The sequence below is a fragment of the Sorex fumeus genome, unplaced genomic scaffold (genome assembly GCF_029834395.1).
Source record: "Sorex fumeus unplaced genomic scaffold, SorFum_2.1 ptg000199l, whole genome shotgun sequence".
NCBI lineage: Eukaryota > Metazoa > Chordata > Mammalia > Eulipotyphla > Soricidae > Sorex > Sorex fumeus.
The window spans coordinates 1128976-1135038 of NW_026606256.1; positions in this window are offsets into that span (position 1 = coordinate 1128976).

Genomic DNA, 6063 nt, shown 5'->3' on the forward strand with positions numbered 1-6063 from the left:
TAACTCTTGTATGACACCACCAGCTGAAGACCTGGGCCATCCTGGTCCAATCCGAGTATCCCACAGAAGTAGGGCACAGGCTTGGCTGTGGATTTTTGCTCGAGTCTGGACCTCTCTCTGGGCCACAGGGGCACAGAGTGATGCTTACGGCCTGGTTGTTTGAGGGGCACGAGGGATGTGGTGGATCCTGGGGTGCAGGCCCACCCTCTCGGCCGCTCTGCTGTCCCCATGTGTGGCACAGGGAGGGCCCTGTTCCCACTCAGATTCAGGCCATGATGACCCTTAAGAAAATGGCCTTGGGGGCTGGAGCAATAGTACAGTGGTACGGCATTTGCCTTGCATGCAGCTGACCTAGGTTCGATTCCTGGCATCCCATAGGGTTCCCCAGCACCAGCAGGAATGATTCCTGAGAACAGAGCCAGGAGTAACCCCTGAGCATCACTGGGTGTGACCCAAAAACAAGAGAGAGAAAAGAAATAAAATGTCCCTGCCTTCAGCTGTTTCCCCCTGATGTAGATGCTTTTATCCTTGGAACTTAGCTGGACAGCCCTGTCCTTCCGGCTGCTCAGGGCACTCTGCAAGAGGCCCTGGGGAGGGTGAAGGGTCATTCTGTGTGCCTGCCCTGTGCTGGGCCCTGGGGGCTCTGCCTCTCCCCAGGAATCTGAACCATCTCCAACTTCTAGGGAGGAACTTGTTCTCAGCCCACTGGGCCACACCCCAGAAGGTGCTTCTCCTGGCCTCCTGTCCCACCTGTCCACCCTTCTCCCCCAAAGACAAAGGGCTGAAGTGCCTCAAAGCCTCTTCAGGGGGCTGTGCCATTGCTGAAGGAGCCCAAGGTGGAGGGGCATCTTCACAACTCGCCACATGGACACAACGCGCGTTTTGGCAGAAATAATAGAAATGAAACTCACAACTCGTGCAGGGGCTAAAGGGATAGTACAATGGGTTAGATGCTTATCATGCGCTCAGCCTGTCCAGGCTCAGTCCCTGGCATTCCCCTCCCCCAAACCCTGCCAGGAGACATTCCTGAGTGCAGAGCCACCAGGAGGAGTAAGCCTTGAGCATTGGTGGTGTGGCCCCAAAGCCTCCCCTCTCCCCCAAAAAAGATGACACCCTGTTCTGTGAAATTTGTTATCAAAACTGAATCAAGAAATCATGTTCTTGGGGCTGGAGCGATAGCACAGTGGGTAGGGCGTTTGCCTTGCACGCGGCCGACCCGGGTTTAATTCCCAGCATATGGTACCCTGAGCGCCTCCAGGAGTAATTCTGCATATTGCCAGGTGTGACCCCAAAAAACAAGAGAAATCATGTTCTTTCGGGAATGTTCACATGGAAAAGACTTGGCCTAGAGTGATAGGACAGTGGGAGAATGCTCTGGCCTCTCGTGTGCTCAACCCGGATTTGCCTGCATGTGCTGGATCCGGATTCGAGCCCCGGCATCCCATATGGTCTCCAACCCCCCCAGGAGTGATTCGTGAGTGTAGAGCCAGGAGTAAGCCCTCAGCATTGCCGAGTGTGTGCCAAAAACAAAACAGAAAAGCCTGAGATCTCTGCAGAACCACCTGACTAACCAAACTGTAAGTGAAGAGAAAAAATAGAATTGGTAAGTGCGAATGTAGGGGGAAAAAAAGTGAAATTGGCTTCACTAAAGAGAATGGGGAGAAACATTAATTTGACTTTAGTGTTGTCATTTAAAAGCTCAATATCAAAATATTCTTCCCCCCCCACGCCCCTGACTATCAAAATAGTCTTTAGGTCTCAGTAGTAGAACATTTGTTTGGTTTTCTTTGGGAGTCACACCCAGCGGTGCTCCTGGCTCTGTGCTCAGGGGTCACTTTCGGCAAGACTCAGGACCTTCCAGAGTATCCGGGGTCAAACTCGGGTTGGCTATGTGCAAGGTAAGTGCCCTTGTGTTTGGAGCAGTGCCAAAGGCGTGTCACTGTCTTCGTCCCATACTCACCCAGGCTGGTGTACCCCGCCCTCGCAAGCTGGTGCACCCCAACCTTATCCGGGGCTCTCAGGCTGGCACCCTCTCAAGGCCTGCTATTAGGCTCAGGACTGTTCTTAGCCCCCCTGAACTGGCAGTGTCCGGTAGAGGCGGGGCTGGGGGGGGTGCCTTCCTTGGCTGGAGGGCGCCCCCTGCTGGAATATTTCGGGACTGGCTTCTCAGAAACATCTAGGTGTGGAGGGGGAAGGGAGGGTGTAGCTGCAGATCGCGGGGGTTAGGAGCCAGCTTTGGGTTGATCCTCCCCCAGTGGTGGGACCAGACCCACAGCCTGTCCTCCTGTCCCCATAGTCACCAGTTCTGAAATGTTGGGGGGGGGCAGGCAGGACTCTTCGAGAAAGAGGACTGGGGGCTGCTGGAGCAGGGCAGGGGTGCCCTTTGGAGAGATCTGCCTGCAGGGTGCCGTGGACACAGCTGGTCCACTGGGGAGCAGGCAGGGCCACTGACCATAGTGTCCTCCCCATGGGCCTCTCTGAGCAGGACTCTGTGCCCCAAGTTCTGCCTTTGGCCGAGGACACTGCAGCGAGGAAGACGGGCAGGGCCCCGGCTCGAGCCCTGAATTCTGGTGGGGCGAGAGTCAGGATGCACCTGTACTGCAGCAGCGAGGTCAGGGCCAGTAAAGCGAGAGGCGTAAGGTTCCGCTGGGAGGTGCAACAGACAGAGAGAAGTCAGTGTCTGGACCAGGATGTTAGCAGTGGAGGAGGGAGGGAGGGAGCGGATTGGGGAAGCATTTAAGTTAGCAGAGCTGGCAGAGGGGCTGTGAGGGGAGTGGGAATGAGGGAGCAGGGAGCAGGATCTGAGTATTAACGGTGCAGTTGACTGGGCTGGAAGGACTCTCGTGCGGGCAGCACGAATTAAAGGACATTTTATTTTATTTTATTTGCTTTTTGGGTCACACTCAGTGATGCACAGGGGTTCCTCCTGGCTCTGCACTCAGGAATTACCCCTGGCGGTGCTCAGGGGGAACCATATGGGATGCTGGGAATCGAACCCCTGTCGGCTGCGTGCAACGCAAACGCCCTACCTGCTGTGCTACTGCTCCAGCCCCTTAAAGGCCCCTTTAGACCATGGAATATTGGCGATGCCAATCAGGTGTCCAAATGGAGTCAAGCTGGGCAGTGAGCAAGCTGGTCCACCTTTGGGCACTCACTGGCATGCTAGTGTTTTCCAGGGGCTCACTGATGCATCAGTAATTATTTTTTGGTTTTGGGGCCACACCTGGCGATGCTCAGGGGTTACTCAGGGATCACTTGGAAATTATTCCTGGTGGGATGCCGGGGATCCCTTGCAAGACAGGCACCCCACTTGGTGTACTAAGGCTCCAGTCTCAATAAGACTCAGGCCATTCTAAAACAATGCCAGGCCCCAGGGCCCCAAATTCTAGAGACCAGTTTCTTTTCTTTCTTTCTTTCTTTTTTTTTTTGATGGGTGGGTAGCATCAGTCAGTAGTACTCACCGTTTACTCCTGGCGGTGCTCAGGGGACCAAGAGGGGTGCCAGGGATCAAACCCAGGTCGGCTGCGTGTAAAGCAAACGCCCTCCCCACTGTGCTGAGCCTGACCTTCTTTGTTTTGTTTTGTTTTGTTTGCTTTTTGGGTCACACCCGGCGGTGCACAGGGGTCACTCCTGGCTCATGCACTCAGGAATTACTCCTGGCGGTGCTCAGGGGACCATATGGGATGCTGGGAATCGAACCTGGGTCGGCCGCAAACGCCCTACCCACTGTACTATCACTGGTGCAAGGCAAACGCCCTACCCACTGTACTATCACTCCAGCCCTCAGCCCCTGACCCTCTAGATGCTGACTGCCCAGTGCCTCTGGCGGTATTGTCCTCTTTGGACAACAAATATCTGCAAGAGGTTTCAGTGGTTCTGAACTTGTATGTGGACTTACTACTGACATCTAGTGGCCAAAGCAGGAACTTCAGGACAAGGTCAGCACCCAACAGAGAAAGTTCCAGGGTCTGAAGTTGAAGCACCAAGAGAGGGAGTGCAGAGGCAAAGAGGGTGACAATGCCCAAGGACACTCTCTTTTTTTTGCTCTTTGAAGACACATCCAGCGGTGCATGGGGCAATATGTGCCATGCATGCCCGGGATTGAATCTGGGCACCTCGTGTGCAAAGCATGGGCTAGAGTGAGCAGGAAGAGTTGGAGAAGTGGGGCGGGGTACACTGGGGTGTGAGGCTTCCTGGTGCAGGGAGAGGATTTGGGGAGTGAAAGCTGACGGGGGCGGACTGTGCCAAGTGGCCCCGGGAGTGGAGCCCACAAGGAAGTGACCGACATATCTGGCCAAGAGGCGCTGCCAGCAGCCTTGACAAAAGCAGTTTCTGTGATCTGCTGGGGCGGGAAATATTGGGGCTCAAGCAGTTAACAAGCACCCAGCTGCTCCTCCACGCTCCACTGTCTCTGCAGTTCCCTTGACCCGGCATGTAGCCGGGTTCTTTGCCACACCCGGCAGTGCTCAGGACTGACTCCTGACTCTGGTTCAGGGATCCCTCCTGATGGTTTCAAGGGATCAAATGTGGTGTGGAATATTGAATCTGTGTGGAACAGCGAACCTGCGTCGGCCGTGTGCAGGATCTGTTTCTTGTTTTGCAGAAGTCCCGACCCTGTTTGACAGAGGCTAGAATTTGCCAGGGCTCAGAAAAGCTCATTCCTCCTCGAGTTCAGGCTGAGCTGAGCCTCTAGAGCCATCATCATTGTGCACAGGAAGAAGGGGCTGGGTCAAGCCCACACTTTTGAGAAATCGGGCTTTTGAGAAATCAGGCTTCTGAGAAGGGCAGAGGCCCATAGAAGGAGCCAGGTTCGGGGGTGGAGCGATAGTACAGCGAGGAAGGCATTTGCCTTGCTTGTAGCTGACCTGGGTTCTATCCCCGGCACCCCATAGGGTTCCCATGATTCCTGAGTGCAGAGCCAGGAGTAAGCCCTGAGCATCACCAAGTGTAGCTAAAAAAAAAAAAAAAAAAAGAGCCAGGTGGGTTCTAGAGGCTGAACCGGAAGTCCTGAGGAGGGCAGAAGGCTCCAGAGCCTGGAAAGGGCAGTGAGGTGGGCTTGGCTGGGAAATGGTCTGTGAAAAATAGTGACCTCTGGACTCAACTTCTCCCCCAGCATCCCTGCTGACCTTCGAAGGCCCGCTGGGCTCTCCTGCAGTGTCCACCTGTAGGACTGCCACTGAGGCCCTGCCCTTGCCTCTCAGTGTCTTTGAGGTTGGCCCCAGGAGCCTTTGTCAGCCAGACCCCGGGTCCAGTGGCCAGTGTGGTCAGTGCACATCAGAATCTCTACCTGCTGCTGACCTGACCATCTTGGACAAGATTCAGGAGCCTTGACGGGAGCCTTTGGCAACCTCCCAGAATGGCCACACCCGGCTCCTTCCTTGGAGGCTTCTGGTGTTGCTTCCTGTCCATCTCAGTAAGGCCAGTGGACACATGGAGTCCCACAATGCTTACCAGGGGACCCCGGCTGCCTCAGCCTTCCTGGTTTCCCTATGTGTCTGCTCCACTCCTCTGCATGCATTCTACTGTGTATTTTTCTATTTATTTTTAGACCACACCAGTGATGCTCAGGGGTTACTCCTGGCTCTGCACTCAGGAATTATTCCTGGTGGTGCTCAGGGGACCCTATGGGATGCTGGGGATCGAACCCAGGTTGGCTGCATGCAAGGCAAACCCCTTACCGGTTGAACTATTTCTCTGGCTCCCATGTTTTATGTTTTGTTTTTGTTTTGGGGGAAGCCATACCTGGGAGTGTAATGTACAGGGGTAACTCCTGGCTCTGTGCTCAGGAATTATTCCTGGTGATGCTTGGGGGACCATGTGGGATGCTGGGGATCAAACCTGGGTTGGTCGTGTGCAAGGCAAATGCCCTCCCCGCTGTACTATTGCTCCAGCTATGCTGTGTTTTCTGTGTTTTTTTTTCCCTGAAGCATTCCTGATCACTTACATGCTGATTTTCATCTTGATTTGAAGGTACTTCTAAGAATTTAAGTGACCCTCTGGAGGGCATCTGTCTGAAGCAGGAGAGCTGGGCTAGGCTGGTGTGTCTTCACTTCTTCCCCGGAG